General features: G+C 44.7%; 1 protein-coding gene and 1 long non-coding RNA gene across 5 annotated transcripts in view; one reads left to right on the top strand and one right to left on the bottom strand.

Moving 5' to 3' along the window:
- The window catches only part of CUL1 (cullin 1), a 107,532-nt gene extending 105,173 nt beyond the window's left edge, over positions 1–2,359 (bottom strand). The window contains exon 1 of the mRNA XM_077778028.1: positions 2,177–2,359. The gene's annotated coding sequence lies outside the window, so the exon portion shown is untranslated. The remainder of the gene's footprint in view (positions 1–2,176) is intronic.
- LOC144242986 (uncharacterized) overlaps positions 9–8,807 on the top strand; it is a 20,870-nt gene continuing 12,071 nt past the window's right edge. For 3 of the 4 annotated variants that reach the window (XR_013338512.1, XR_013338511.1, XR_013338509.1), the window contains exons 1-2: positions 9–976; positions 3,882–3,957. This is a non-coding gene — a long non-coding RNA (uncharacterized LOC144242986). Of the gene's footprint in view, positions 1,046–3,881; positions 3,958–8,807 lie in introns of all 4 variants that reach the window. The other variant, XR_013338510.1, reaches the window with a different exon arrangement.

Genomic DNA, 8,807 nt, shown 5'->3' with positions numbered 1-8,807 from the left:
TCCTTTTTTGGTCGGGGGGTGGGGTGGGGGGCCCGGCCTCTGGAGAAACTGCCCCAGAACACTCTGGAAGAGAGGGGCTTGCACCTCCCCCCGCCCCCGTGCTGTGCGCACACACCACACACGCCCCGAACCAACATGGAAACACAACCACCGCTACACCCGGTTAATACGCCGCCCTCATCATCCCCGACGGGACCGTGGAGCAAATCTGAGCCGGGCGAGAGGCCCCGAACACCAGGCACGGACTTCCGTGAAACGCGTAGTGCCTTCTCGAGCTCGTCTACACCTGCAGGCCGTACCTGAAAGCCTGGGCTTATCTGTGTGTGCGTCTCCAAAGCAAAACCCAGCGAGGCTTCCTTGTAACAACTCTCTCACCAACTCTCTTTGGGCCGACGACACGGAATCACCTTACCATTAACCTCCGCGGAGACCAATCAAGAATAGAATGAAGAGTGACTTGTGTGGATGGGGCGAGGGACTAAAAAATATACCGTTTTCAGGTGTAACCTGGAGTAGTTGATGGCCTTCACGTGAAATTAGCTGTCACTTGGGTACTTGAGATACTCTAAACGCGGATTTTGGCAGCACAAATAGCCACTGGGCTTGCTCTGGTGAGAGAGGGTGGAGAAAGCGTGGACTCGCCCCGCGCTCAGTGAGGGGCTCCTGCTTTCGTACCTCGGTTCCCAACATGCCAGAGAGCTGGCTAATTCTGTGAACAAGGATGGATTCCCAATTATCCTGTTTGGGCGAACGAGGTGGTGAACGTCACTTCCGGTTTTGCTTCCAACCAAAGCACGACAGAGATTCTAGGACCACTTTGGGGTAGAAATCCGAGGCCCAGAGCAGAAGCTGCCCCTCAGAGTCCACAGTTTGTCCTGAGTAACCAGGGTTTTTCTTAGAAGAAGTATCCCAGTGGTAACATGTGGCTCCTTCTATTGAAATGTCGTCTTTTGTCAACATCTAAGTACCTTTAGAAGTACGCATTTATCCATATTGGTCACCAAAACGTGTCCTCTCAGTCTGTGCAAGGGCTTAAAAATTCTTGGTTTGTATCCTATACTTACAATCTCGTCAAAATTAAAATTAAAAAATAGGGGCACCTGGGTGGCCCCGGCAGTTAAGCATCTGACTCTTGGTTTCAGCTCAGGCCATGATCTCCCAGTTTGTGAGTTTGAGCCTCACATGGGGCTCTGCTCTTTTGGCACAGCACCCGCTTGGGATTCTCTGTCTCCTTCTCTCTGTCCCTCTCCGACTTGTGCTCTCACTCTCTCTCAAATTAAATAAACATTAAAATAATAATAAAGTAAATAAATAACCCAGTCAAAAAGAAACCCACTTAGATATATATAATAACCTTTTGTGGGCGTGCAGTAAGATGGAAGGTAAAACTGGGAAGGCTTGGCCCGGTGGACAGTGCTTTCCACTCTACCTGTATGGCTTCTTTGAGATCTTCATCTCATCCCCTTACTGGAACCTGTGCTGTCTTCGGACAATAGACTGTCTCGTCTCCATCTTCCCTAACTTGTGTTCTTCAATTTTATCATTCAGTATATTCTCTTTGTCTTTGACCTCCCACTGCTAATATATCAGCCAACTCTCCTTTAACTGTTTTTCCCATTTTCTATTTTTCTTTGATGGAAGTATTTCATCCACCTATACCACCCTCTCTACTTCTGCCTGCCTCGGTGCCTGGTTAACTTGCTTCTGTCTTTTACCCTCCACCCACCTGCACTGTCATTCTTAGCTGATTAAACTATTCCATTGGCTTTTACAGCCACTTTACACGCAGGCTGCCTCTACGCTTCTACTCTGGGCAGGTAACCTTGCCTTGTACATAACAGATCAAGGGCATCTACTCTCCTTCACTCCAAAAAAACCCTTCCTCCATCTTTCTCCCCCCATCTGAGCAAAATTAATGTCCACCTTTCAGATGACACAAAATTTTGAGGGATGACTACTTGGATAGATATCAGAATCTAACCTCAAAATAGTCTCGGACTAGAATATTAGGCCAAAACCAATGAAATCAAATATAACTTTACAAATCTAAGGCAATATGATGAAGTTCAAAAAGCCCAAGTTTTAGATTCAGGCGGACCCTGGTTTATATCCAGACTCAAACTACTCTCTCTTCCTCTAGTTAAATCAACTATTAAACGGGGATATAAATACCCACCTCCTAAGGTTGTTGTGAAGGGTGATTGATTCCTTTATAATTCCAGCATAATTTCTCAAAACACTTAGTTCTCTTTCTTTGTCTTCCATAAAATGTCTTCCATTTTCTAAGTCACAGGCACCTGAAAGCCCAGAAATTCTGACCTGTCACCATCCTGGCCACCATCCTAGAGAAATCTTTTATCTATTTTGGCTCAGTCTGTGAGAGCAGACATTATCATAGTCATACCCATCTTCCAGTGAAGAAATCCAGGACTCCGAGAGGTAGTAGGCAATTTGCTCCAAATCACTCAGCGTGGCTAATGGCATCACCTGATCCAGTGACTCCCAGGTCCGTGTGCATCCACTATTCCACTAAGCTAGATTGTTCGTTTAACCTTCAACATGTTTTTCCTGGTTCATGATCTCTTCTCTGTCCTTCCAGCCTGTGCAGTGACTGACTGTAGATGGTTCTTTTCAGGCTGAAAAGAACCATCTTGTCCTTCATACTTTTTAATGACCCCCCCGCCACACCATTGTTCATAGGGTTCAGTCCAAGCTCTGACCTGGCACTTAAGGTTTACCAGAATCTTGTCCTAACTTACGTTTCCGACTTTATTTCCGGCCACCTCCCAAAAGGAAGTCCTAACTACGTCCAGTCTTGTTGGACCTAATGTTGGCCCATAAATACGAGCCTTAAAGCACTACTTCTGAATGCTTGCTTCCTCCTTGCGCAGAAAACGTTCCCTCTTCCTTTCATACATTTGCAAACCCTGCTCCTGTCTTGAGCTCACATCTCCTTCTTTGCACCTTCTACCAGGCTTCGGTGGTCTCTTCCTAATCGCCAACTTCTCACATGTGCCTTTAAACTAAGTAGTCTGTGCCTTGGGTCGTGCAATATTTCCTAAAATTTACCAGGCCACTCAGCATTGTCCCTAAAGAACATCGAAGACTATTCAAACATATCTGTTTACTGATCAAATGAAAGGGTACTGCCCCACTTGACTGGCCATATGAGCTATTATTTCTAAGACATGAATAAGGAATTAGCCGTCCAGTGCAAAGTAGTTTCGTTTAATGGGATAGTTTCCCAAACTGCCTTTGCTTCAGAATCACCTGGGGGACCTGAATACTAATTTCAGGGCTCCTCCCAGATCTACTGAGTCAAAATTGGGTGGGTAGGGACAGGGAGGGAATTTGAAACTGCCAGAGTTTATATCCTGGCTTTACTACTTATGATCTGGGTGACTTTGAGCAAATTTCTTAATCTTTTTGTGCCTCAGTTTCTTCATCTATGATAAGACGGTGATAAATGTACTCATAGGAGGTTATTATAAATTAAATACTTAATAAACATAACTGATGATGATGATAATGATGACGACAATGACGATAAAGAAATAGTTACCCAGAGCCAGTCTAGTCTGGTGACTTGAGTTTGGAAACCATTGATTTAATGAACCATATTCCTTCCTCTGTTAAAGTTTCAAATATTATGACCTTAAAACTTCTGGTATTAGCATTATGACATAGTACAGTAAGTGTTATTTTGAAATAGTGTATTTTAAGGCAGAGGATTCAAGTAAACAGTTTTCAATTAAATTTGCTCAATTTAATCCAAATCATGAAATGTACATGATGTATACGTGAAATGTACATGATGTGTGACTTTTTTGAAACAGGAGTTCCACTTAGAAAAATAACTACACTATGCTCTAACTCTACAGATAATTCAACCAGCCAAGTATTCAAAGGAAGCAGGAAAGAGACAAAGTGTTATCAAGATTTCTTCCGCTGAGGACAGTAAGTAATAAATTCTTTTTGAAGAAGCAGATTTTTAAATCTTCTCTTTAATTCGTTAGAAAAAATTTCAGAGCTCATTTTGGGCCACCAGATGCCAAATAAGCAATATTTTAGTGATGTTACATGCAAGTGTACATAAATTAAGAAGCAGAAATTTACTTACCGTAGTGGCAAATTGAGTCTGAATGGGAAACACTGGAGATGGAGCCCCGCCTTCTCAACTCCGGACTTATAAATGACCTATATAAACAAATACGCAAAGGCCTTGTTTTTATTACCTGTAAGTCCACCAAAGATTTGTGGTATCCGCTCCTAAAGACTTAAATAGCTCTGAGAGCCATTCGCACGTCAGGATTAACTAGTTCCATCAGGTTGCCTTTTTACTAACACCCATCAGTCAGTAGCACCTCGAGAAGGGAAAGTTTTGGGCAAATCAGGTTTGGAGAAGCGTTGAGCACCTTAGGGCAGGCTGAAGGCCTTGGGGCCAGAGGTTTTGGGGAGGGGAGCTTAAGCGAAAGCACAGAAAGAGAAAAGAAGATGGAAGTATTTAAAAATCTTACCTGTCCAGCTTCCAATTTTGCATATTGAGAAGTCCTAGGCTGCTTTTTTTGGGGACCTGGAAGCCTGGAAGTACCGTGGGAAGTTAGTCATGAGTTATGGAGGTCCTCGAGGTCTGACCCAGGAGCACCATTATAACATTCTGTTAGGTTGGATCGTATTAAATTAAGACTCATTTTCAAGTGATCTAGATTAAGCTCTATGAGCCAATTATTGGGAGTCCAAAAACTGTTCTGAATCACTTCCTCCAGGAAGCCTTCTGTGACAATCCAGCCCCGTATTCATATGTGCATTAGGCACCTCTCTTGTGTGATTCTTTTTTTTTTTTTTAATTTTTAATGTTTACTTTTTTTGGGGGGGAGAGTGGGTGTGCAAGCAGGGGAGGGGCAGAGAGAGAGGGAGACACAAAATCCGAAGCAGGCTCCAGGCTCTGGGCTGTCAGCACAGAGCCTGAAGCAGGGCTAGAACCCATGAACCTTGAGATCATGGCCTGAGCGGAAGGCGGACGCTCAATCAACTGAGCCACCCAGAGACCATGTCTTTTATTACCACATCTACAGTACTTAGCCTATTGCCTGGCACATGGTATACAGAAAGAACGATTGGAGCCTACCTCATGGATTAATTAGGATAGCTTGTACTCTGAAACCCGATCATGCCCCTTTCCTGCTCAAAGAAATGATTCTCTGTTTCCTACTAAAAGAATGACACACACCTCATCCCTAATCTTAAAACGCCCTCTACACTTTGGCTTCTGTGGATTTATCCGTACCTTTCCGGTTTCCTATGCATATCGAGCTAAATCTAACCTGGGCTCCTGTGAATGTCCAAATAGGCTCCGTGCATTTCTTCATGCAACTGCACTTTCCCTTTCGATTGCTTTTCCCTGGTCACTGCTTACCCAAATACCTTAACCCCCTGATTACCCCCCGGGCCTACCTTGAACGCAATTTCTGTAGTGAAACTTTTCCTGTTCCTCTGCCTGCTGTGAATTCCACCCCTCCTGCACCCTGGACAAGCTTCTTGAGAACATTCTTAAACAAGTTTGTATCCCTAGAGGATTGTTATCAACCAAGATTCTTCAGAAAAACAGAACCAACGGCACATATATATAGAGAGATCTATATACTAATAGAATGGATTCTTATATATATATTCTTATATATATTTTCACATATATATATATGAAAGAGTATGAAAGAGACAGATGATAAAGAATTGGCTCATGGGATCACGGAGGCTGCTGGTCCAAATTCGGCAGGGTGGGCCAGCGGGCTGGAGACCTAGAGGAGAACTGATGTTGCAGTCCAGGTCTGAAGGCCTCTGCTGGCTGAATCGCCTCTTGTTCAGGGAAGGTCCATCTTGGTTCTAGTCAGGCCTTCAACTGATTGGATGAGGCCCACCCACACTGCAAAGGCAACCTTCTTTACTCAAAGTCCATTGATTTAAGTGTTAATTGCATCCAAAAAAATACTCTCATGGAAATATCCCAAATAATGTTTGACTAAATATCAGGGGGCTACGGCCCAGCCAAGTTGACACACGAAGGTAACATTTGTAAACAATGAGCAGGATATCCTGGACAGAGCGAATGGCATTTTATACTCATTGCCTCTAGTTGCTTACTTCCTGGGCACTCCTCAGGCGACTTTTACCCACTGATTTATTCTACCCACCTATGTAGTTCAACAATTTCTCTTCTGCATGTGTTACTTGAATTGCCTGCCCCCCACCCCCCTGCCTTGAAACTACTCATTCTTTGTCTCCAAAGCCCCTATACTCTCATGGTAACTCTTTCTTCATCCGGCTCTCTTCCACCCACCCTTTGACTGTGAGTTTCTGCAGATTTTATTCTTGGCGATCTTTTTTTGCTGGGTTCTCTTTTTGTGCAATCTGGTCATTCCCATGGCTTCGATGGTCAACTCTATCAAATTATCACCTCCAACTCAATGCAGAGATACACTTAGGTTTATGATACTTGACCTTTACACAATCTGGGGGGAGTGCGTTCTTTTTACAAAATCTCTGTACTAAAATGGCCAGCAGTAACTTGACTGTACACTGATGGCATCCAGATGTTTCCCATTAATCCCCAACTACAGGTGTTCCTGACTCGGCTTCCTCCTAAACATGCCTGGGGCACTCCAATGCCCTTGGATCTGAGGGGAAGGTCAGTGGGAGGAAGCAGGAGTGGAAAGAGGTAACAGTCACAGTTTTGATCAATGTCAGCTACCACCACCTACTTCTGAAAGGCTCACAAAGACATACGACTACATGAATAATAAAGAAGCGGGCTCTTTATAAAGAGACCAGGGGCTTGGAAGAGCTCAGGTGTGGGAGAAGCCCTGGCGCTAAAACTTCAGGACCTTCAAGAATGTCCACCTCTATCTCTGCTCAGCCTCGACTTCTCCCGCACTCTGGGTCAGCAATGCCGCCTGTGAGCAGATGCCCCTACTTGAATGTCCCTCCTGTGTGACATCATTTGGCCTCAAATAAAGCCCCACTAGCCTTTCTTTCCCCCCCCTCGACCCGTCCTGTATTTTCTCTGTTTTCTTCTCTGGCACTGGCAGCTCCACTCGCCCAGTCACTCAAGGGAGATGACTCAGTATTTTTAACTTCTGCCATTATTTTTCCACCTCTGTATCCACTTGTTCTTTAAATCCTGTCAACCTGAGAGCTGTGTGAGCTTTCATTTGAACCACTGCAGTGGCCTCCATGCCAGCCTCCCTGCCTCCTATCTCTCTTCTCATTCATCCTCCACGTGGCCATGGAGTTATCTTTCTAAAATAGGTAACGACTTCCTCAGGAAGCAAAACAGTACAGGCTCGGCAGCCGGACGCCCTGGGTTTAAATCTTGGCCCCACTGCTTCTTCGCTGTTTGATCCCACAAACATGATTTCGTCAGTTGGGGTCTCAGTTTCTTTGCCTATAAAATGGGAACAGTACACACTTCCCAGGATAGTTTTAAGAAAAGAGTTAGTGCGTGTCAGGGTGTAGGCTATCAGACACAGAGCAAGCATTTGCTGTGAAGCCATGGCTGTGTGGCTCTCCTGTGAAATTCGTCCGATGATCTCACATTCCTCAAGAAGACCTTCAGTAATCATCTTCGTGATGTGCCCTCCGTCTCCCTTCACAGTGTCCAGCCCAGCCCCCGCCTCGTCTCCTCCTCGACCCTGGGCTACAGCCACACTCGGCAAATAGATCTCCCCAGGGATGTTTAGGGACTGCTGTTAAGGTTCTTTGTTTGGACTGTCCTCCTTCCTTTCTCTTTCCTGAAGCAATCTGAATCACTCACCAGGTCCCTGATTTCATGCCATCTTCCCTGTGAAGCCTCCTCAACCTCTTCTCTACCCTCTCTGTGACCTGAGGTTTTTGTGTGAACGTTGACCAAAAGTCCCCCCAGAAAGCCCCTCTCCCCCCGAACATTCTTTTTTGACCACCAGCAACAGGGTTTAAGCTTTGAGCCACTATTCTTGTGTTCTCGTATGTAATGCATGTTGTATAAAGTGTATCTTGGAGTATTCCAAGTTTTTATTGGCATACATCAGACAGGACGGTTTGGTCGTGAATGATGAAGTGTGTTTTCCAGGTCATACAACGTTTGTGCCAGGAAAAACTTTATAGCCCATCGACACCATTTGTTTATATGATATATTTTAAAGAACAGCTGTAGTCGTTAGATAACATGTACAGAGAATTTAGGAAATTCCAATGACCTTAGAGCTTGGTTCTGCGTCTGTGAGGCCAGTCGCTTTTTGACTCCATACACTTTGGGGAGGAAAAGATAATGGATAAATGGATGCTAATGTGCTAAAGGAGTCTGGAGGCTGGAGTCCTCGAAGGACAGAGAATACCCAACAAAGACATTATACTGCCGTTTTATGAGGGAAATTGCCCCCTGCCCATTAATCATTTCTGGGGAGCAGCAAGTGGAGAGGCCTTTTTTGGAATTTGCATGTTCTCTCTGACCATTTTTTAGGAACGTGTGTTTAATTTAGACTTGGAATCTGGATAAGGAGTTCCTGGCTGGTTTAGTTGTGCTGGCAGAGTGAGTTCGGAAACCCAACTCTCGTTGAGTGAGTACTACAGTCTAGGTTTGCTGATAATGTCCCAGAAGCTTGGGGCAGTCTCCTCAGCCACTGTTCCAAATCAGCAGCGACAAGGACATCAGCAGGCGTTTTTTGTTTTCTTTTTGTTGGCTTTTCTGTTGACGCTGTCAGCGTTCAAGTGTGGCTCTGTGAGCTTAAGGGACTAATCAAGGGGAAATTCTGAGATGGACAGGAATTACAATC

Source organism: Crocuta crocuta, unplaced genomic scaffold (genome assembly GCF_008692635.1).
Source record: "Crocuta crocuta isolate KB4526 unplaced genomic scaffold, BGI_CrCroc_1.0 scaffold128, whole genome shotgun sequence".
Taxonomy (NCBI): domain Eukaryota; kingdom Metazoa; phylum Chordata; class Mammalia; order Carnivora; family Hyaenidae; genus Crocuta; species Crocuta crocuta.
The sequence above is the reverse complement of the archived record's forward strand: the minus strand, read 5'-3'. Positions and strand labels throughout refer to the sequence as shown.